Genomic DNA, 25096 nt, shown 5'->3' with positions numbered 1-25096 from the left:
ATAATCGTGATAATTCGTGATGATAATCGTGATAATTCGTGATGATAATCGTGATAATTCGTGATGATAATCGTGATAATTCAGTCGATTGTGATAAGATTCAGATGATTGCAGTAAGTTATGTGATAACTGTGTCCATGTGAGAGATAGCTGTATTACTTTAGATGATTGTGTAACACCAGCTGTTAAGTGATTATTCAAGTAATCGTTTTCAGTATTCGGATAATTATTAAGACAGTTAATTACTGTAAAAACTCGTTTATATTACGATCTTACATGTCACATAATGCCCTCCAGTAACAAGGATTCGAACCCTGCCATTTACGTCCCCAGTCGTAGAAGGGCGCTATTGTACTATGAAATGTCCACTTAATTGCACTACGTTTGTGAGTGTATATATATATATATATATATATATATATATATATATATATATATATATATATATGAACCTGTCAAGTTGGGTGGGAGGGTGATGATTGAGAAGGTGAAGACATGCACGGAGCATCAGACTGGGGAAGTGCAGTGTGGTTTTCAGACGTGGTAGAGGATGTGTGGATCAGGAGTTTGCTGTGAAGAATTTGATTGAGAATACTTATAGGAACAGACGGGTCTGTACGTGGCATCTATGGATCCGGAGCAAACATATGATAGGCTGAATAAAGATATATGGCGTAGGAGGAGCGCTAATAGAAAGAAGCATTTGGAGATTGTATTTTTATCAAGCATGTAAGACATATGTACGAGCAAGTAAGAGGGAAGTGGCTCCAGGTGAACGTGTTTTGTGGCAGGGATGTGTGATGTCACCATGGCTGTTTAATCTAGTTATGGTTGGGGTGGTGAGGGAGGGGAATGCCAGTGTTTCTGGGAGATGTTTAAGTGTGCAATCTGTCTGGGTTTGCGGAAGGCCTGTCACTTGTGAATGATTTATGAACATACACAAACTTTTTTTCATAACTGTCCGTTGTGAATGATGATAACGTGCAGACATACACTTGTGAATGATGATAGTATGTAAACATACACATACATTTTTATAACTCATTTGTGAATGATGACATTAAGTAAACATTCATAAATGGAAAACCAGATTTTTAGTCTTGATACTGAGCAGGATATTTCATTGTCTCGTTCTTGTAGACATCAGAAAATGAACGCAACAGAATGGAAAATAGTTATTGTACGTCCTGAGGAATTACGCTGATTATATCTTGTTATTATTGTATTGACGGCTCACTAGTTTATTGCCTATTATTTATGTAATTTGTTCATGATATTAGCTGCCTTATATACTATAGCCAGTTTATGAGGGCTATAAAATGTTATTATAGTATTTTGGTAATGTACTAATGCCTGCTGGCGAGCTGGGCTCCCGCTCTGGTGCCGGCTGGCTAGCTGGGCTCCCGGTCTGGTGCCGGCTGGCTAGCTGGGCTCCCGGTCTGGTGCCGGCTGGCTAGCTGGGCTCCCGCTCTGGTGCTTGCTGGCTAGATGGACTCCCGCTCCGGTGCCGGCTGGCTAGCTGGGCTCCCGCTCTGGTGCCGGCTGGCTAGCTGGGCTCCCGCTCTGGTGCCGGCTGGCTAGCTGGGCTCCCGCTCTGGTGCCGGCTGACTAGCTGGGCTCACTCTCTGGTACCGGCTGGCTAGCTGGGCTCCCACTCTGGTACCGGCTGGCTCGCTGGACTCCAGGTAACCGGGACATTTGAGATGGTCAGGTCATGTAGACCCGGCAGAGGCCAGGTAGTCAGGTCATATGGTCCTCGGACAGACCGTATGGTCAGGAATCAAAGACCATCACCAGTTACGTCAGACACCGTAGCATTACCAGTTGGAGTCCCAGGTAAACAGATTCCATGACTCAGTATATAAAGTCAGGCAGAAATCATCAGGTAAATTCCAGTATGACAAGCGTTGGTTCGCGCCTCCGGCAGCCTCGTCGCTCCTTCACGAGGTCAGGTTACTTTACTTAGGTCGAGCAGAACACTGTAGAGTGTATGTGGGTCGTCCTGCTGGACGTGTACCGTCAGGGGTCCAGTTCAATACGTCTTAGCAACATCTCGTGCCTTCCCTTCTGTGTACATGACCATACCACCTCAGCCTGTCCTTATCTGTCATTTCTGATACAGATGTAACATTATGATCCTCACTTATCTTGGTGTTTCTAATCTTACACTTTCTTGTAACTTTCTGTGATAAGCCTCAGTGTTTGGGGGAATGGGTCCTGCAGACTTGTTTTTTTGTGTGATCATATTCCTCATTCATACATGAAAATGGACCTTAGAATGATGACTTGCATGTCATATGTAAACATGTATATAGAGTTATAACCGGGCCTCGCCTGCACGAGGTAATACCGCGAGTGAAAAGTCACTTTTGTCGAGGCTGTATCCCTGGGATCAGCAGGCTCCTCAAATATCTCCTCACTTCAGAGGAGTATCCATGTCTCTGTTACTGGAGGTAACCTAACCTTGGCCTGCAGGAACCTTTAGAAGGATCTTAGGTAACACCAAAGATCTTTTAGTCCTGGGGTAATTATGCATAAATTTTGTATATATATATATATATATATATATATATATATATATATATATATATATATATATATATATATATATATATATATATATATATGTATAATTATACTTTATTGAAAGTAATGTTAGGTTAAGGTATATAGTGAGGGAGAGCCGGGATCCGCAAATATACATACCTACACAGCTTTCCATGGTTTACCCCAGACGCTTCACATGCCCTGATTATATATATATATATATATATATATATATATATATATATATATATATATATATATATATATATATATATATATATATATATATATATATATAATCCTGTGTACGTAACGAACCCGTTTATCATTTTTATCGAACATGCCCGAGGGTAGGATGAACAGCTGGGGATGGACTTTGAGTGTACTGGCATTTCCAACATTCGAACTTATTTCACAGCCAGTTAATTAGATCTTATATAATGACCGCAATAAACATGAAAACAAGACACTATAGACGAGGAATTTTTTCTTTAATTTTTTCTTTATTAGATTTTTACAAAAGCCAATAAAGTGAGTATTACTGACTTTATTTCAGACCAGACCATCTGTAGGTGGGTCCAGTGTATTCATGATGTATCTTGCTGTTTGTATGTAAACTAGTCTAATTGGTTTAGAGATGAATCACTGATCATGTTGTCAGTAGTGGAACTCTCCGTGGCAGTCCGGTCAGTCCGGTAGCTGGTGTAGATGGTCCGAGACCAGACACGGTCAGTCCGGTAGCTGGTGTAGGTGGTCCGAGACCAGACACGGTCAGTGCGGTGGTTGGTGTAGATGGTCCGAGACCAGACACGGTCAGTCCGGTAGGTGGTGTAGGTGGTCCGAGACCAGATACGGTCAGTCCGGCAGCTGGAGTAGATGGTCCGAGACCAGACACGGTCAGTCCGGTAGCTGGTGTAGATGGTCCGAGACCAGATACGGTCAGTGCGGTGGCTGGTGTAGATGGTCCGGGACCAGACACGGTCAGTCCGGTGGCTGGTGTAGATGGTCCGGGACCAGACACGGTCAGTCCGGTGGCTGGTGTAGATGGTCCGAGACCAGACACGGTCAGTGCGGTGGCTGGTGTAGATGGTCCTAGACCAGACACGGTCAGTCCGGCAGCTGGTGTAGATGGTCCGAGACCGTGCATGGGGAGGCACCCCAGGTAGTGTGGATGGAAGGCAGCGTTCTCGTGTCGTGTTTCTGTTGTCTTTAATACCATTGGGAATCAATGGGTTCAAAGTTCAGGTGTTGACCTGCCAAGGACAGTCAGTCAGAAAGTCTGCACGTGACCCACTGACCCCGCGTGACCCCACGACCTTATAACAATGTAACATTTCCATGCACATCCACCCACCTTAAGCTACCACTTGTCATGCACAGGGAGGCTGCCATGTGCACTTTACCACACACATGCACACCCACCCCGTCCATGGATTGCTGGATCGATCGCCTCTTATGATATCAGGTTTCGTGACCTGATAACGTATCTTGCGCTGATGCCGTTATCACTGGCAACCCAGGCTGGGTGGCTGGTCCCTCCAGGGGGGGGGGGGGGGGCACCCAACCAACAGGTCACCCTGGACGGGATTTGTTTGGGGGAAAAAATTTGATTGTTTGTTTTTGTGTTGATGGTAGAGTAGATATCTATATACAAGAGACTTACTGTTTAACTTCTGATATTTTGATGTTTTCGTAATGTACGAAGTGGGTGTTGTATTGTCATAAATGAACGGAGAAGAACTCATCTTCTCAGTCGTGTGTATTTGTTGTTAGTGCGTAGTGTCTTCAGGTCTTTATAGAGCAACACAGCGTGTATGGTCGTCATGGGTTAAGTGGGTGTCGTCACTGGCCACATACATAGTGAGAGTGTAAGTGTTCACACATCGGTCCTCATGCCCCTGGAGGAGGTGTTAGAGGCTTATCAGATGGTGGATGGAGATTGACGTTGACGGCCTTAATGACCCTGGTGGATTGACAGTACCTAAAGGTCAGACAGCCAGCCAACCATCGTTAGGAAACGACAGGTTTCTGTACTGTGTGTTGAGTGCCCACTGAATCACTGTACGTCTTCTCTGGGGGGGTTGTGGTCCCCACTGTTTCTACAGAGAATCTACCAGGGTCCCGTTTTCAAAGCTAACTAGCAATAAGGAAGGTTTAACTCGTATGTGGAGGAAGGAATGGAGAATGATAGTTACATCATCAAAAGGGTCCGGGTTTTCAAACGTGCACAGGGGTAACGTCATGATATATGATCCTCCACTGCGACCGCATCACGGAGTGGAGGAGCTCTGTATCCCTCAGTGGTGTGTGATGATGACACTGTGTCGTGTGATCACTGCTGTGGTGGGTGTGTACCTGGCTGCTTGCCGGGGGACACCATCACGGGTGTGGCACCGTCACATGTGTTCACCTGGCACGACAGACGCTCTCTCACGGTGAGCGTCTGGTGTCCCTCATGTGTAAGTGGAATCAGCAGACGTTTAAGATCTCTCGTCACACACACACACACACACACACCACACACACACACACACACACCCACACCATCCTGAAGATGCCCTAACATTCTTCAAGACAGTCCAGCCGTCATGGCTTGCCTTCCCCTAGGGTGGTGGGGAAGCCCTGGGGGTCGTCCACCTGTGGCAGCACGACCTTCCGAGGTGTAGCCTCCCCCGTGGCAGCACGACCCTCTGGGGTTTAACCTCCCCAGTTGGTATCACGACCCTGATGGTTTAGCCAACTGCCACCCCTCAGGCAGCATCACCCCGGTAGTGTAGCCTCCCCTGTGGCAGCACGACACTTGGGGTGTAATCTCCCTTGCGGCTACACGACCCTGGGGTGCGGAGGTGGAAGCATCATTCCCTGGGGTAAACGTCGGTGTTTCTGGGGTGTTGAGGTGGAGTCGTCGATCCCCAGGTTGAGGCAGGAAGCAAGGATCCGCTTGTGGTCTCTCTCTCTCTCTCTCTCTCTCTCTCTCTCTCTCTCTCTCTCTCTCTCTCTCTCTCTCTCTCTCTCTCTCTCTCTCTCTCTCTCTCTCTCTCTATCTATCTATCTATCTATCTGTATATCTCTCTCTCTATATATATATGATCTGCACCAGCTGCCTGAGTATGAGAACCAGCTCTGCAGTAGCCGTCAAGTATCACTCCTTAATCCCCGGGTGTCTGTCCTTATCTCTCTGCCTCACCCACACGTGGGCAGCCGGCTAGCTTTCACTCACACAGACGCACAGTGTCTCCTCCCACGTAAACACATGACGTCACATGAACGTTTCATTGGCCTACGTTTGGGCATTGCTGTGTTCAGAGCGCAGCCATAGGGGATAAGATGCCTGGTATATCGGTATATCGGCATTACAAGTGTCTGCACTGAGCACAGACTCCCGCAGGTCTGAAGATGTTATTTGATCTGACACAAATATCATCAAAACCCAACGTGTTGTGAATGATGCAGAGAGAAAGAAAACGGTAAGCCTTGCCTCCGAATCCATTCTATTTTCGCCCCTTTTAATTTTTACGTGGGAGCGATTTTCCTTTAAATTGGAGTAATGTGTGTATTGGTAAAACCTTCCAGGGATTATTATGTTCCTCAGTGTAGCAACCATCTGCATCAGACGTGTAATATATTTTCCTATGCTGCTCGCTGGAAATGGCGTTTATATATAACTCAGTAAGAAACTGACGATTTGATTACGCGAGTTTGACCCACAGGTTAACATTACCCTTGTTGTCGAGGCAAGAAATACTGGATTATGATAGTCCAAGTTCAGGGATGTTGCTCTTGTGGAGATTTTGATTTTCATGCATGTTCGCCATTTACTGCGTTAGCGAGGTAGCGTCAAGAACAGAGGACTGAGCCTTAGAGGGAATATCCTTACTTGGCCCCCTTCACTGTTCCTCCTTTTGCAAAAGTAAAAACTGGAGGGGAGGATTTCCAGCCCCCCGCTCCCTCCCCTTTTAGTCGCCTTGAAAGACACGCAGGGAATACGGAGGTAGAATTCTTTCACCTCTTCCTCAGGAATGATATATATATATATATATATATATATATATATATATATATATATATATATATATATATATATATATATATATTTTTTAATTTTCCAAAAGAAGGAACAGAGAAGGGGGCCAGGTGAGGATATTCCCTGAAAGGCCCAGCCCACTGTTCTTAACGCTACCTCGCTAATGCGGGAAATGGCGAATAGTATGAAAGAAAGAAAGAATATATATATATATATATATATATATATATATATATATATATATATATATATATATATATATATATATATATATATTCTTATGGAAACATTTATGGTTACTTCATCAGGTCATGTTATACACAGAAATATAATCATGGACCACATGCACAAAGAGTGTATGTAATCTTCGAACTATCCTTAACACCTGAAGAAGTGTTAGAGATTCTTTTTTTTTTTTTTGGTTGGTGGATCTGATAGCTTAAGGTTGACGGTCTTTATGATAACCCTGGCAGTAGATAGAGCCAAAGGCCAACCAACCAACCTAACCTATACAGAGCTGTCACACAGTAGTCCCTGAAGAACGAGGTATGAGAACGGCCTTACACTCGTGCTCGGTAGAAATTACGTTCCCAAATGAATATTCATAGTAGGGTTGCGTGGAGAAGAAGGTCTTAGTCATTGAGATATAGATTATACGTATAAAGAATTAGACACGAGGAATGAATAGTGTGTCAGGTGGATGTTTATATAGTGTTTAGACAGCCTGACAGCTTGTTAAGACCTCTTCACTTTACCATGGCCAGAACTCATTAAGTACTTGTAGACACGAGATGCTAATGATATTTAACAGTCGTCAGTCTTAGATAATTACTGGGCCTGACTCCCCTTTGACGATGATACAATGGCCACCAGTATGTAAATTGTCGTGGGGGTCATTTGACGCTTGAGTGTGTTGACGCTTAATGAGCCGTACCCAGGGCAGGGGTGGAGCTGGCTGGCAGCATGTGAGGGAGCAGCTCTCTACCTTCTGGGGAGTGACACGGTCCAGGGGTGGACTGTATGTGTGTAGAAGGAGGTTGACTGTATGTGTGTGTGGAGGTTGAATGGGGGATGACTGTATGTGTGGAGGTGTGGACTGTATGTGGAGGTTGACTGTCTAGGGATTGACTGTATAAGGGTTGACTGTGTGTGTGTGTGGTGCTTGCCTTTGTGTGGGGGGTAGACTGTATGTGAAGGTTGAATGTGTCGGGTTGACGGTTGAAGGAAGCCGACAGCATGGAGGGCTGTTGACATCCGAGGAAATAAAGGAAATAAGGGTTTTAACTGTTGCTGTTTAGATAAGAGCCTGTGAGGCTTGGCTCTGTGGGGAATTACCACTGTGTATAGGGACTAGCAGCGTGTTCAGATGTGGCTTGCAGGAAGGTTGAAGGCTGCTAGTATGGGTTCTTAGCAGGTTCAAGGCCGATAGTGTGGGTTGTGGTCAGCTTGATCCTGATCGTGTGGGTTGTGGTCAGCTTGATCCTGATCGTGTGGGTTGTGGTCAGGGTAAAGGGTGAAAGTGTGGGAAATGTGCTGGGAAGGCAGATAGTGTGGGTTGTGGGCCGGAAGAAGTGTGATAGTGTGGGTTGTGGGCAGGAGGAGGCTGATAGTGTGGGTGTGGGTGAGGGTGGTGGTGTCGTATGTAATAGTATGGCTTCAAGGTTCACACCAAGTATCGGACAGACATGGTGATGCCGTCTGCGCCTCCCTCAGGACAACTCCTGCAGTGGACCAAGATCCCGCTACGTCATCACACGGACATTCCTTCACGCAAAAGGAAAATCCTTACCGGTTTAAGGATTTCTAAGGATGCTGTTCTTATCCTTCATCTCACCCCATGGTCCTGAAACCTCCTCTCGAGGAACCGTGAGGACGATATAGGTCTTAAAGTGAACAGGCTCGTCTGGCTAAGTGCCCCACTCAGCTCGTGTAATTGGCCTGTTAAAGTATATTACGTCACATGCCTTGTCTCAAATCTCCGCAGATTCTCATACGTTCCACTTGGTCCTCATAATGCTCTCTCGTGTGCCACCTTCCTTCTTCAGGTCATTTGTCCCCCGCGCATATGAGATCGGGAAGGAGACGGAAAATGAATTTCCTGCACAACGCAAGGATGCTAAAAAGATGGGTCATGATGAGGGCTTGTAATGCGGGCCGGAGGAAGGGCGGCCCCCTCCCGTAGTAACAGGTCTGGCCGGTCCCTCACGAGATACATACCACTTGCATGCTTCATAAACTTGCCGGGGAGGTTGTGGGGCGCTGGAGGAGGGGAGCCTGGTTTGCTTGGCGTGACAACCTCGTAAGATCATTGGGTGTCACTGTTTCCTGCCGCACCACTTCCCACTGCCACACCTTCCCCCAGCACACTGAGGTATGCACACACCCGTCCACATCCAGTGGCCGCACAACCTGCGTAATGGACGGCATGATATTATGTATGAAGAACAGCAGGGGGCACTGGTCATAGAGAGGCATCGGACACCTTCCTCTACATCTGGGGAAGCTTGTACTAGGCAAGGGAACACATGAACAGTGGGATATATGTCGGCGTTGGAGTTGATTTCCCGTCTGGAATACCTGCAACGAGTAGGAAGCGAAGTTGTTGGAAATTACCGCAACGGTAAGTCATGCGACTCCAGCACCGGATGTAAGACTGCAAACCAGATCTGATTAAGGTCGAGAAGCCACTGTAGAAGATGTAGTAACGAAGGGGCAACCCGCACAGTCGCTGACGTAAGCATGTCGCCACCGAGCAGTGGCAGGCAGGAGGAACACAACCCTCCCGTAGTAATGGGCGGATGATGATGCTTCCAGAACACCTTTTGAATCAGTTGAATGAATCTCATTCTCTACTGGTGGTGGTGGCGGGCTCTGGGCTGGAAGGGCTCCCTCGCTTTGGAGCTCTGCTGGGTTCTCTAGGTCAGTGGTGGTGGTTGGAGGTGGGGAAGAAGGAGCTGCTGGAGGTTCCCCAGTGGTAGTGGTGGGGGTTCGAGCCCTCTCTGGTGGCAGAGCGGTGTTGGGTCGTTTTGCTCAGTGGTGGTAGTGGCCAGGGGCTGTTAAGAGATCTCTGGTGGTGAGGCAGTGCCGGGTCGTTTGGCTCTGTGGCACTGGTGGACGGGGGCTGTTAGAGCCATGTGCTGGAGGTGCTTAGCTGGCCTCTGTGGCTCGGAAGCAGGACCCGTTCTTCCCAACACTCCTCCACTACATCATACGCCATAATGCACCTAGTATATATATATCTAGTGGGGCGGTCCCTCATGTTACCATTGTCCAGTGGGCCGAGTTCTTTGTGTTGTAGTGCGATATAGAAGATTCTGTACCACATGGCATTCTCTGCTGCGTCGGGATTTATAATCCTTTCTTGCGTGAACACAAAGTCTGTGCTCTCTCTCTCTCTCTCTCTCTCTCTCTCTCTCTCTCTCTCTCTCTCTCTCTCTCTCTCTCTCTCTCTCTCTCTCTCTCTCTCTCTCTCTCTCTTTTTCAGGAACATGTTACTTTTCCACAACCTAAAGACTCGAGATTATGTTACCATCCCACACCAGTCGAGCGGCTGAGAACGGAGGAAGGGATGTGCGTTCTTCAAACACAGTCGTCTGAAATGTGAAACGTTCTGTATATCTTAATTCCTGTTTGCAAGCACATGGAGTGTCTTGGGTCCTGGGTTGAAGTTCGAGAGAGGTAGAGCTATCTAGAGATCCTTCCTCAGTGTCCAGCAGTAAGGTGAACATTGTAAGGTTGGCTTCGTTGCTATCTCTTCTCTGTGTCGTAAGCCTGCTCTGTTTGGGATGGGAGACGCCACACGGGGTGGGAGACAACACACGGGGTAGGAAATCAGTCATCATGAAGACTAGTACAATGACTAGGTGTTGAGGGTGTGGCTTACCACCCAAACACACTCACCCTGGGGTGCCCTACCCTGAGCCAGGGGAAGCTCACCTCTGGCGTCACTGCTGGAGTCTGGGTGAGACTGTTACGTCACTGCTGAAGCCTGCATATTACGTCATTTTTGGAGCCTGGCTCAGGGAAATACGTCACTACAGGAACCTGGCCCGGGGCATTACGTCACTACTGGAGCCTTGCCCAGGGCATTAGGTCATTACTAAAGATTGGCCCAGGGCATTACGTCACTGCTGGAGCCTGGCCCAGGGCATTACGTCACTGCTGGAGCCTGGCCCAGGGCATTACGTCACTGCTGGAACCTGGCCTAGGGCATTAGGTCATTACTAAAGCTTGGCCCAGGCCATTACGTCACTGCTGGAGCCTGGCCAGGGCATTACGTCACAAGATTCCGATTTACCCAATTCGTCTGATAGAATGGGTCGACCATGTTCCACTGACACTTTGCGTGTTGTGAACCTGTTGTTAGCATAGATACGTTGTATTTGCGTCGTGCACAACAACCCCCTGAAACATGTTCCCTTTATACAACAGGTACTTGGAGGTGTGGGGTGGGAAGTAGTGTACCAAAGGAACGGTGTGACATGTTATCCAGGTAAATATATGCCACCATATCACGTACCTCAATAGGTTTGGTCGCTGGTAATGGGAAGCGTACGAGCCGGAGTCTGTTGTACGCCAGAGCCCGCGTTGTGGAGCGCGCGCTGTACGTGTCCTGCCCGTTTCATGCTTCTTTTCCACCTTTATAAGGGTGAGATACAGCCTTGAGGTGGTCTCGAGGAGTAGGTAGGAAGGAGGAAGAATTGATAAAGCAGAAGAGAAGTGGGCACGAACACAGATCTATGGACGTCTATGGCAGGTTTTGCCATATCTTGCACTTTGCATCAGGTAGCTCGTTCTTGACATGGGTAACAGGTTTCTGAATACCTCTTTTCTCTTCTCTGCCTTAAGACAGATGTGCTGGTCTCACACCTTCCTGCCTAGCTGTGTCCTGTCTTGGCAGGTGATCCATGTTGCCTTAATAACGATTGTTATCTCAGCCTAGAGATAAGATACCACTTGTGGTGAGACAGCGGCCATAGCAGCGTCTCTGATAACTTTGATAGTTACGTAGTGATTTATGACTATGGGATGATAATGAATTATTATCATGAATGATTAAACATTGTTACTGAATTATTAGTGATAGGATGGGAGACGACTTACACTTCTGGTGGTGGTAAGAGGACAGCAGGTGGTAGAAGAGGTAGTGGCTGAGTTGAGCCTTATAAAGGGTCACCTGCGGACGGGTAGTGAGATATCCTTTATAAAGGGTCGTCTACGACGTAGTGACAAAAATACCCTTTGTAAAGGGTCATGTATAACGTAGTGAGGACGTTAACCTTTACAGTGGTCCCTCTGTCATAGTTGTTAACAATGACTTGTATAAGGAGTCCATTGTGAAATTGTGACAGAAATAACCTTTTATATGTACATGTGTTACGTGTAGTAACCGATATAACGTTTATAAGGGGCCATCCGTAACATGTAGTAACCGATATAACCTTTATAAAGGGGTCATCCGTAACATGTAGTAACTGATATAACCTTTATAAGGGGTCATCTGTGACAAGACAAGACGAGAGTCATAGTTATAACTCTCTTCGTAATTACCCTTACCTAGTGTATGGGCAGAAAGTTTTACACTCGTGGAGCCCCATCACGTGAACCTTTACTGCCATAAGACCTTTCAATCCTCTGCTTGTTGTCTGCATTCACAACCTGCAATGCACGCTTGTAGCCCCCGAGCATAGATGCAGAGAGTCCAATAGCAGGGTTCCATGATGCACTGAGAGTGTCAGATACAGAGATCCATGATGCAGAGAGAGTGTCTCGTGCAGGGACCCATCCTGCACAGAGGGTGTCTGATGCAGTACCCGTCATGCACAGAGGGTGTTCGAGGCAGCGCCTATCATCTACAAAGGAAGTTCGATGCAGGGACCCGTGACATCAACCCTCCTTCCCCTCCCTCAAGAGCAAGGTTGACGTATTGAAGTAAATATCTTGCGTCGAACTGAGGAAGGAACACACCGAGGTTGTTGATCCACAGATGGACCGAAGTAGTAGACCAGACAGTAGTACGATGTTCTGAGGTGTTGATGGAAGCAATGCTACAAGGTTGACATGTTATGAGACGTGGGTGAAGCATGATGTGATAATCAACACATGGGTCAGGTTCGCGGAAACTTTGCACCAGTTTCCAGCTCACGAGGCGTCGTCACGCCTTCAGGATCTGTGCGCTGTGGTGTAATTTAGTTTTACTTTATTTTGGTTTCAAGATCTTTATCTGTCTAGTTCTACTATGACAGAACACATTAGTGATGACATGGGTGATGGGTGCATGTGCAGGGGTAAGGCGTGGCCTGTATAGACGGTACAGAGGGAACAACATATCGACGTCAGGAGGGTGAGGGGCGTGCACGAGTGCGCTCAGGGGCTCGAAGGGTCTTCGTCCGACAGAAGGAGAGGATTAGTATTATAGGGATTGGTATGATGCTTTATAATGGGGGAGAGTGGAAACATATCACATTAGGTATGCAATGTACACAACTTCAAAAGGAAGTTGAGGCTACATCAAATACAAAATTTACAGGACAGTGTGACACCGATGGTTATATTTACATAGTCGGTGCATTGAAAATATTCGTGATGTCTGGATTACAGTTTTCAGGACGGGAGGCCATGAACTCTGTAAACACTGATTTTAAGACATTTTTGATTCAAGCAGAACTCAGTCGTCAACCTGTAGGATTACACTCTCTTGATCTCGCCACATGTACCTGTCTCCCGACCGTATTCCGGCAGCCACGGCACTCCACTGTCTAGTACAGGTTTTCTTCTTTGCATTCTGATGTTTAATTTCCACGCAGGACGATCAGAGTTCGTCATACTGCAGTTGCCATGTTTAACCACAGTCTGAGTAGAGGAAGTCGGAAGAAACTGGATTTTAGAGAGCATTGGTGTTCAACTAGCTGACGTGCGCCTGGTTGAAGCTCCTGTTCAAATCTCAGTTGACGGAGGTGGTTGTAACGGGACGAGACCCGTGTTGTTGTCGATAATTTCATCAGGCTCTCTCTTATCTTATTACGTCGATCAGGAGGAGATTAAGCGCAGACGGAGTTGAGTCGTTGTCATAGAAGTGCAGATTCATCATCATATGAGTGATCTTCGTAATTTTTTGATGGGAAAAAGAAATTGATGTAGAAGAGAAAGAAAACAAAAGAGTCAGGACAGAACCCAGAGCGACTCCGTTAAAGATTGGGATTACAGAAAACGGAACGATCAGATAAGTGGATATGAGAGGAGGGACTGAAGGTGTAAAGGTAATAGAAGAGTGTGGAGATGAGATCCCAATGCCACAGCCGAGAAAAGAAATGGCGAGATATCATTGATTACAGAATAAGATTCCCTCACGTTTATTATCAGAGGAATAGAAAGGATTCTCCCGGTAGATCTCACTCTGTGAATTTAGGAAGTTAGAGAGAGAGAGAGAGAGAGAGAGAGAGAGAGAGAGAGAGAGAGAGAGAGAGAGAGAGAGAACGTCATTGAGATGACCTTTATTATGGCATTCTGTTGCCCGTGGCGTCTCAGTTCACATAAGACGAAGTGCACAAGTCTTGAGTGAGGTCCATCCCTTCACCACACGAAGACGACCCCCACGTCTGGGCCAGACGCCCTGCCTGTGCTCCGGTTTTCCAAATGTGATACAGTGAGATTCACCCCACGCAACACCACGATTTTTGTGGGGTCCGGCTTACTGACTTTTTCATTCGCTATCCACCGAGTTTTTATTTGGCACACTGATTTTTTAATATGCTGATCACCGAATTTTTCCGGTGTCGCCCACCCAGTTTTTCAGCAGCGATACATGGAGATTTTATGAGCGGCAAACCGACTCTCTCTCTCTCTCTCTCTCTCTCTCTTTTATCGTATCCATAAAGATAATGTTATCAATGTAGCGCGTGTCATATGGTCGAGGCTGGCGGCCATACAGCATGGCTTTTGGTGCTGACAGTTCCATTTGCTGACGGACGCACACACTAGGGAGTTAACCTCTATAACGAAAACTGTAGAAAACGTGACGGACCACAACATATCTTCGCTGACGCGTCACACGGTTAAGTTTTGCACACACCTACTACGCGGAATTTCGCGTCTGTCGGTAAAGTGTTATATTTACTTCCAATATAATTTTGCAACAGTTCAGTGGGCTGCGCCAGGAATAGACGAATAGAAGGCTTCATTCACTCACATTCATTCTCTGGCTGTCATGTGGAATACACCGAAACCATAGTTCCCTATCCATATCCAGGCCCCTCAGGCCTTCCCATGGTTTACCCCGGACGCTTCACATGCCCTGGTTCAGTTCATTAACATTACGTCGACCCCTGTAAAGAATATATTGATCATCTAATGTTAACTTCTCATCTAGATAACTGGAGGGTGAATACTATCTACTTGGCTCCCTCTTCTGTTCCATCTTTCGGAAGTTGGAATACAATTGTAATATATATGTATATATATATATATATATATATATATATATATATATATATATATATATATATATATATATATATATATATATACATAAATTTGTAATGTATTTATTCATAATTATCACAGAACCAGTTTCTATGGTAGAGTCCTGGTGTTACCCAGGCCTTTCTAAAGGTTCCTGCAGCCCAAGGCTGAGCCACTCCACCAGACTCCTTTGAAGTCAGTTCTTTTTACGAGACTGTACTCCCAATGATACACTCCCGCCAAAGGTAACTTTTCACTATAACCCTTTTTGATGTATGACTTTCGTGAGTCAAGCAATTCTTTTCATGGTGAGATATTTTGCAATGAAATAAAAGAGGAGACATGTGAAAATGTTAGTAGATAGGTAGAGATTCCTTTATGTTTATCTCTTTTCTGTTCCTAGTGTTTTCTTCACCAGTATTTTAGCTGGAAGGTTATACTAGAGCAGGTGGCCTTATACGGGCTGTGATAGGAGGGACTGTCTGTGTGTGTGTGTGTGTGTGTGTGTGTGTGTGTGTGTGTGTGTGTGTGTGTGTGTGTGTGTGTGTTGCTGAACCCAGTAACCATCTGACTTCTGTGGTCAAAGAGGCAGAGAACCCAACAGTACGTGTTACACCTACCTGTCACAGGAAGTATGTAGGTTGAGTTGTATCTTAACAGAAGGATAAATTTTTATCTTTTTTCATAAACTTATATGATACATAATCCATGAAAGTATTAAACATTTGAATTATTACATTATCTTGACCATTTCATTCTCTTTGATGAGGTTAATCAGCTGATAATTAGAGTATTGTCCGTGATTACAGTACAATGTCACCTTTAAGGATGCTACAATTTTTTCCTGTACTTGATCGCCATTCCTGTGCAAGCGAGGTAGCGCCAGGAACAGACGAAAAAATGCCGCATCTGCTCACATCCGTTCACTATCTCCCTTATACAATGTACCGAAACCACGAACACGACCCCTTATCCACATCCAGGCCCCACAGACCTTTCCATGATTTACCTTGGTCACCTCACATGCCCTGGTTTTGTCCATTAACAGCACATCGACCCCTGTTACTACATCATTCCAATTCACTCTATCCCGTGCACGCCTTTCAATCTTCTGTATGTTCAGGCCCCGATCGCTCAAAATCTATTGCACTCCAGTTTGGTGTCCCTTTCCCCCTATCCCCTCCACTTCTAACACAAATATCCTCTTTTTCAACCTTTCCTTACTCATTCTCTTCATATGTCCAAATCAATTCAACACACCCTTTTCAGTTCTCTCAACCACATTATATTTATTTCCACATCTCCCTCACTCTTTCATTACTTACTCGATCAAACCACCTCACACCACATATTGTCCTCAAACATTTCATTTCCAACACATCCACCCTCCTCTGCATGGCCTTATCTATATCCCATGCCTTGCATCCATATAATAATGTTGGAATTACTGTACCTTCAAACATACGGAATTACTATAACTTCGAACATACCCAATTTTGCCTTCCCAAGTAAGGATCTTTCTCTTCACACATTCTCATAGGTTCCTAGAACCTTCGCCCCCTTCCCCACCATATGAAACTACCACTTCCATTGTTCCATTCGCTGCCATTTCCACTCACTTCCTCCCGTGGGTCTTCATGCAAACTCACCCCCAGCTAACTTGTCCCTCAACCCTACTAAGCCAAATAATCTTGCCTTTATTCAAATTCACTCTCACCCTCTTCCTTTCAAACAGTCATCCAGAATAGTCTCCAGCTTCTGCAGTTTCTCTCTCGATTTTTCCATCAGTTCTGTATCAGCAGCAAACATCAACTGACTCACTTCCCTGGCCCTTTCATTCCCTATAGACTGCTTACTTGCCCTTCTCACCAAGATTGTCGTATTTGCCTCCCTAACCACACCATCTGTAAACAGATTAAACAACCATGGTGACATCACACACCCCTGCGGCTTACCAACCATCACTGGGAACTATTCACTCTCCTCTCGTCCTAATAGTACACATGCCTTATACACCTTCGGTAAAAACTTAACACTGCTTCTAACAGCTTTCCTCCCACACCGCGTATATGTTAAGACCTTCCTTAGGGCATCACTATTATCCCTATCATATACTTTCACCAGATCCTTAAATGCCACATACAAATCCAGCTGTTTCTTTACGTATGTCTCACACATTCTGTAAACATGTTATATTCTCATGTAAATCAATCAAAACAATTTTACAACTGTGCACCCGAGAGTCTGGAGCTGTAGATATACCCTCCAGAGTGGCAAGTTTTGTCCCACCACTGGTCCAGTGGTACGCTGTCTGCTTACTGTTCTCGCTAGCCTGGCTTCGACCATCGGGCTCGCAGTGGTAAAATATTTTTTTTATTCATAATCACTGTTTCCCGCGTCAGGAAATAGACCAAGAATGGCCCGTCCACTCATATACACATATATGGACATAAACGGCCACATAAGCTCATATACATACATATACATATCAACATATACATACATATACATACACACATGCAGACATTACTTACGTACACATGTACACATTCCTGTCGCTTCCCCGCCCCTCAGGAAAACAGCATCGCTATTTATACATATATATATATATATATATATATATATATATATATATATATATATATATATATATATATATATATATATATATATATATATATATATATATATATATATATATATATATATATATACCCCGCATGTGCGCGAGGTAGCGCTAGGAAAAGACAACAAAGGCAACATTCGTTCACACTCAGTCTCTAGCTGTCATGTGTAATGCATCGAAACCACAGCTCCCTTTCCACACCCAGACCCCACAAAACTTTCCATGGTTTACCCCAGACGCTTAATGAGAAATCATTCGGCGAGGTTGTAATACTGGAGTACGATGCGCCGAAAGAACTACTTTTTCCATAGTGCAACCTTACCCTGCTACTGACTATAGCGCAGCCTTACAAGATCCCCTTTGGTATACGTTGTAACGGGCGGTGGTTGCCGGTAACTCACTACCTGTGAAGGAAAGGCTGTTCATATAGGTAAGGCATCAGGTCCAACTACCTCCAGGGTAGTATTATGTAACGACCACTCGAAGCCTCATGACCCCCATTGCTCCAGTGATGACGTTGACTGTATGACCATACACGCTCTCACTACATGTATGGCACCTGCGTTGACTGCATGACCATACACGCTCTCAATACATGTGTGGCACCTGCGTTGACTGTATGACCATACACGCTCTCAATACATGTGTGGCACCTGCGTTGACTGTATGACCATACACGCTCTCAATACATGTGTGGCACCTGAGGACCATACAGGCCCTCAATACATGTGTGGCACCTGCGTTGACTGTATGACCATACAGGCCCTCAATACATGTGTGGCACTTGCGTTGACTGTATGACCATACACGCTCTCAATACATGTGTGGCACCCCCCTCTCTCTGTATATACGTTGCTGTGGTCGGGGTGTCTACTTACATGGATACACATACGTCTTTATGTATGTGTATGCTCGTATCATTGTTTCAATTGCGAGTTCGCTTTTAAAACCTGTTGGGAAAGTCTTCATAAAAAAACACAAAAAATTCTTGTCTGTTAATTTGCTACAGCGCCACACACGTGATAGATAGATAGATAGATAGATAGATAGCTGTTTAGAATATATTTATTGCGCTTTGAATATGTCATTTGGACTGGACGCTTTATACCGCTTCCATTTACCTGACTGGGCTCTGAAGATATCACTGGTAATGTGATAAACAAGTCATATTAATTTTCATTTTCATACTATTCGCCATTTTCCACATTTGCGAGGTGGGGTTAAGAACAGAGGACTGAGCCTTTGAGGGAATATCCTCACTTGGCCCCCTTCTCTGTTCCTTCTTTTGGAAAATTAAAAACGAGATGGGAGGATTTCCAGACCCCCCGCTCCCTCCTCTTTTAGCCGCCTTTTACGACACGCAGGGAATACATGGGAAGTATTCTTTCTCCCCTATCCCCAGGGATAGCATATTAAAATATCATAGAAAATATTTTCTCCCACAATGTGTGATGTTTTACTATTAATGATTTATTTATTCCCGTTTCTTCATTATGTGAACTGGAACTACGTTGGTTACTTAGACCGGAACAGTCTTATTAGTATGAACTGGATTTATCTTGATTACATGAGCTGGAATTATATTACCTATGTCAAGTGGATGTATGTTGATAACTTGAGCTGGAACTATCTTACTAGTGTGAATTACATTCATATTGATTATGTGAACTGGAATTAACTACATGTGAACTGGAACTATCTATTCATATGAACTGAAACAGTCTTGCATACGTGAACAGGATCATAGTTATGTGACCTGGAACTTAGTTATGTGAACTGGAACTTAGGTACGTGAACTAGCACTACTCTAGCTATATTAACTGCAACTCAGCTATGTGACTTTGATCTATCTTAGTTACGTGAAATGTAACTTTGTTATGTGAACTGGAATTATCTTAACAAGCTGTGACTAAGTTATGTGAACTGGAACTATATTAGTTATGTATAGTTGAACTTTATGTGAACTGAAACTATATTACTCATGTGATGTAGAATTGATTTAGTTATGTGAACACAAACTGAAACTATATTACTCATGTGAAGTAGAATTGATTTAGTTATGTGAACACAGACTATCACAATTGTATAACTTACCTATTTAAAATGGAATTATCTTACATAAGTGAAGTGGAGTATGATTAGGTGAACTGAAACTTGGTTATGTGAAATGGAACTTTCTTTGTTACGAACTGGACGAGCTTAATCATGTGAACTGAATTAATCAGTTATGTGAACTAGAACGACCATAGTTATGTGAAGCGGAATGATCATAGTTTATCTGAAGTGGAATGATCATAGTTATGTGAAGTAGAATGATCATAGTTATGTGAAGTGGAATGATCACAGTTATGTGAAGCGGAATTATCACAGTTATATGAAGTGGAATGATCACAGTTTTGTGAAGAGAAATGATCATAGTTATGTGAAGTGGATTGGTCACAGTTATGTGATGTGGAATGATCATAGTTATATGAAGTGGAGTGATCATAGTTATGTGAAGTGGAATGATCATAGTTAGGCAAAGCGGAATGATCATAGTTATGTGAAGTGGAATGATCATAGGCAAAGCGGAATGATCATAGTTATGTGAAATGGAATGATCATAGTTATGTGAAATGGAATGATCATAAATATGTGAAGTGGAATGATCATAGTTATGTGAAGTGGAATGATCAAAGTTATGTGAAGTGGAATGATCATAGTTATGTGAAGTGGAATATCATAGTTAGGCGAAGTGGAATGATCATAGTTATATGAAGTGGAATGATCATAGTTATGTGAAGTGGAAATCATAGCTATGTGAAGTCGAATGATCAAAGTTATGGGAAGTGGAATATCATAGTTATGTGAAGTGGAATGATCATAGTTATGTGGGGTGGAATTATCAAAGTTATGTGAAGTGGAAATCATAGCTATGTAAAGTCGAATGATCAAAGTTATGGGAAGTGGAATATCATAGTTATGTGAAGTGGAATGATCATAGTTATGTGGGGTGGAATTATCAAAGTTATGTGAAGTGGAATTATCAAAGTTATGTGAAGTGGAATGATCATAGTTATGTGAAGTGGAATGATCATAGTTATGTGGGGTGGAATTATCAAAGTTATGTGAAGTGGAATGATCATAGTTATGTGACGTGAAACAATCCTTCAAATCGTCCGTAATATTGTCTTGAGATGCGTCACCTAACTCGTTCTCTTATATTCATATTTAAGGTAGTTGTTTTTAAAGACAAAATTGGGCCACGCAAATGTTTCAATGAAAAGGAAATGAAAAAGAAACGAGAAAAAGGGCAGAAGAGAGAGAAAAGAAACAATTAAAAAAAGCGGAGGAAAGATGAATGACGTTGGTACGAGCGAGTTAATGATAAGTCTTGCCTGGTAGCTTAGATTTACTGGGAGGAATTGAGGTGGGCCATCCAGACACGGAGGAGGGAGGGTGTGTGATGGTCCCGGGCGTCATCTCAACACCCACAAGTCAGGAGGGTAGTACGTCCCTGCACGGCTGCCGTCTACACCCTACTGACACGGAGGGTGTATGATGGTTCTGGCCATCACGAAACACGCCTACGTCAGGAGGGTAGTACGTCCCTGCACGGCTGCCGTCTACACCCTACTGACACGGAGGGTGTATGATGGTTCCGATGGCTTCCTTCTGATCGGTATACCTAATATTTTTGTGATCCATGTTCCCTAAGGGTAACTCCGTTGTGATCGGTGTTCCCAGAGAGTGACTGCCGTCTGTGGCTGTGGTTCTCGTTGCAAGGTAAATGTGAAGGGTTATCTTGCTAATCAATCGTGTGTGTGTGTGTGTGTGTGTGTGTGTGTGTGTGTGTGTGAACAGAACGAAGGGGAATAGTTAATATAATCAGCGTGTCTCTATTTATGATGCATGGCTGGACCCAGCCCCAGTGGATAAGACATAACGAGTACATCTGGGATGTAGTGATGTTAGTAGATGGAAGTACCTGGGAAGACCAGATAACAGAAGACCAGATGGTCTGTGACGAGGTGAGTTGCTAGAGGATATGCATATAGGATTCTCCGCTCCTCCCTATATAGAGAGATTATAAAACAGATGAGATAGAGAGAGTAAGGACTGAGGTAGACTTGATACATGTGAGTATCTGGGAGAGGCAGATGACAGAAGACCTGATGGTCTGTGACGAGATGATCTGCTGGAGGTCAGGACCTGAGGCCAGCATCCCTGGTCTGCAGCGTTGTGCAGGAGACCATGGGGGTATCTAAGCACACATGACCTTCCTTGTGGTGTGTGCTGACCACACGGCAAGGGTGGCTTGCTTGCTTGCTTGCTCATGAATCTTCCAGGAGTTGAGGATCTCATGATCTGGCCTAAGAGTTGTTGATTTATGCCCCACGGTGAGAGGCCAGGTTGGCCTTTGGTGCAGAAGTTACACTGTTGTCACAAGGTGGCAGGATGGTTATGGTGGCAGGTGGTTCATGGTGGCAGGTGGTTCATGATGGCAGGTGGATCATGGTGGCAGATGGTTCATGATGGCAGGTTTATCATGATGGTAGGTTGTTCATGATGGCGGGTGGTTCATGGTGGCAGGTGGTTCATGATGGCAGGCGGTTCATGATGGCAGGAAGTTCATGACGGCAGTTGGTTCATGATGGCAGGTGGTTCATGATGGCAGGCGGTTCATGATGGCAGGAAGTTCATGAGGGCAGTTGGTTCATGATGGCAGGTGGTTCATGATGGCAGGTGGTTCATGATGGTAGATGCTTCATGATGGCAGGCGGTTCATGATGGCAGGAAGTTCATGAGGGCAGTTGGTTCATGATGGCAGGTGGTTCATGATGGCAGGTGGTTCATGATGGTAGATGCTTCATGATGGCAGGCGGTTCATGGTGGCAGGTGTTTCATGATGGCAGGAAGTTCATGAGGGCAGTTGGTTCATGATGGCAGGTGGTTCATGATGGCAGGCGGTTCATGATGGCAGGAAGTTCATGATGGCAGGTGGTTCATGGTGGCAGGTGTTCATGATGGCAGGTGGTTCATGATGGCAGGTGGTTCATGGTGGCAGGTGTTTCATGATGGCAGGTGGTTCATGATGGTAGATGGTTCATGATGGCAGGAGGTTCATGATGGCAGTTGGTTAATGATGGCAGGAGGTTCATGATGGCAGGTGGTTCATGATGGCAGGCGGTTCATGATGGCAGGTTGTTCATGATGGCAGGTGGTTCATGATGGCAGGTTGTTCATGATGGCAGGTGGTTCATGATGGCAGATGTTTCATGATGGCAGGTGGTTCATGGTGGCAGGTGGTTCATGATGGCAGGCGGTTCATGATTGGAGATGGTTCATGATGGTAGGAGGTTCATGATGGCAGGTGGTTCATGATGGTAGATGGTTCAATGGTGGCAGGTGGTTCATGGTGGCAGGAAGTTTGAGGTGTAATATCATATGTGTTTTATCTGCCGTGGGTTGGATGACCTGACTCTCGCATATCAACCAAATCTGAAAGGTTATGTTTCCATCATCGGTTACCTGAGTGGTTGATGACGACATAGCATTCACGACCTGTATTATATAGCTGGTATATCTCGAGGTGTATACCTTATAGGCTCAGCATGAGTATAGATAGTCCATCTGTCAGTTACAGCCCACGGACAGATGGTTGCTGAGGGACACTATCTTAGAGGAGACAGTGTGTCTTTATCTTGATATTCACTTGCTATTATTATATATATGGTTGTCATTATAGATATGTACAGGTATATACTTGCTGAACGCTCGTCTTCAAAGCTGGACCAAACCCTTCTTCTCTGCCTAGTCAGGCGTGCCGCAGGGTTACTGTCCACCCTTTATGTTCTGATTTATATATATTGTTGTCCTTAAAAATGTAGGTATGAGCGCTTATGACAATACGTTGATATTATGTGTATAAATGCACAGGAATATACAGGCGGACATGTTTCTTTTTACAATATGTACGTAACAATACATCTTTACATATGTAGTTTGTAGCGATGTTGTCTCTTTTTTTTCTTTTTTAAATTTCGCACCCATACCCATAGTTTCTTCAGATAGACATTACACTGACAGTGTGCTTTCTCTTTCCAGGTGTGGCGGAGCTGTGCCATCTGTAAGTACCATCCTATATCTTCATGTGTTCTTGGTGACTTTCTAAGACACCAATGCTTCTGTGTTGTTTTAAGGTCTGTGGTGTGTATGGTGAAAGTAATACAACTGATGTCATTTATTTAGATACTCAAGTTTTTGGCAAGGTTCTGCATCAAAAGTTACAAGCAAAACGCTAAGATACAAGATAAGGTTGATAAGGTTGTACTTTTGTGGTTAGCAAATTGGTTGGCAGACCATAACGGTCCAGCCTCACAGTGGTTGAACGTAACAAGTGGTGTGCCACAGGGATCAGTCGTGGGACCCGTTTGCATTTCTCATATATATTACTGATATTGATGGTGTGGTCTGCGTTGTATATCGAAATTCGCAGACGATCCTGAGCCGGGGAAACAAACCTACAACTGCAATTCAACGTTAACAGTTGCCCAACTGGTCATGTAAAGCGCACCTGCATGGAAGCCAAATGTGTTGATTTGACATTTTTTTTTCTTTTTTTCTACTTGTAAAGTTCTCTGGCCTTTGATCAGTGGCATCTCCAGTTACTTCTGTAATTCATCTTTTCCTTTTCTCTTCAGACGTGATCAATGTAATAGTTAATTCACAGATCAGGACACTTTTTTTCAGTACCTAATTTTCATATTTTGTCTCATTTTGTCTAATCTCCTCAGTCTTTTTCTCATACTGAATTTTTTCATCTCTCTTAATTTCGACCCATAATGCTTCTTCGAATAGGGTTAGATTCATTGGGGCAAATAATGAATGCAGTGTGTTTCTGAATATCATTCATTTCCCCATCGTCAATTTTCGGAACTCTACAACCATTCCTGTAACAAGATAAACATGTTGGTTATAACCCTATCCTGGACGCTTCACAGTGTTGTATATGTGCCGTAATCATTTTTCTTGTGAGCCGCCATCCCATACCTACAGGGGTCTAGATTATGTTGGTATTGAGTATTGTTCTCATATTTGGGGTGAATCTCCCTTCCCTCTCTTTCCACAGGAGAATCGAAGACCTTTCACTGTCGACCGTGATGCTGCTCTATCTCTCTCTCTCTCTCTCTCTCTCTCTCTCTCTCTCTCTCTCTCTCTCTCTCTCTCTCTCTCTCTCTCTCTCTCTCTCTCTCTCTCTCTCTCTCTTCTCTCTCTCTTTTGTAGCTACTGCTCTCACGAACTGCTTGCCATGACCCATGGCACGTGAGTCGATTCTGCTTCCGATAGTTTCTCTACCGAGGCCAAGCTACACGAGGATTGTCCGTTATAATACCTCTTGCCTCCTGAAACAGCAAAGGCTGTGGCATTCTCTCTTATTCTTTTGTTTTCCCCTCCTG

General features: G+C 44.6%; 1 long non-coding RNA gene across 1 annotated transcript in view; it reads left to right on the top strand.

Moving 5' to 3' along the window:
* The window catches only part of LOC139748943 (uncharacterized), a 352276-nt gene extending 328437 nt beyond the window's left edge, over positions 1–23839 (top strand). The window contains exon 4 of the long non-coding RNA XR_011712846.1: positions 23745–23839. This is a non-coding gene — a long non-coding RNA (uncharacterized lncRNA). The remainder of the gene's footprint in view (positions 1–23744) is intronic.
* The last annotated feature ends 1257 nt before the right edge of the window (positions 23840–25096 follow it).

The sequence above is a fragment of the Panulirus ornatus genome, chromosome 6 (assembly GCF_036320965.1).
Source record: "Panulirus ornatus isolate Po-2019 chromosome 6, ASM3632096v1, whole genome shotgun sequence".
In the NCBI taxonomy this organism is placed as follows: Eukaryota; Metazoa; Arthropoda; class Malacostraca; order Decapoda; family Palinuridae; genus Panulirus; species Panulirus ornatus.
Note: the sequence above shows the minus strand (reverse complement) of the source record. Positions and strands in the feature narration are given on the sequence as shown.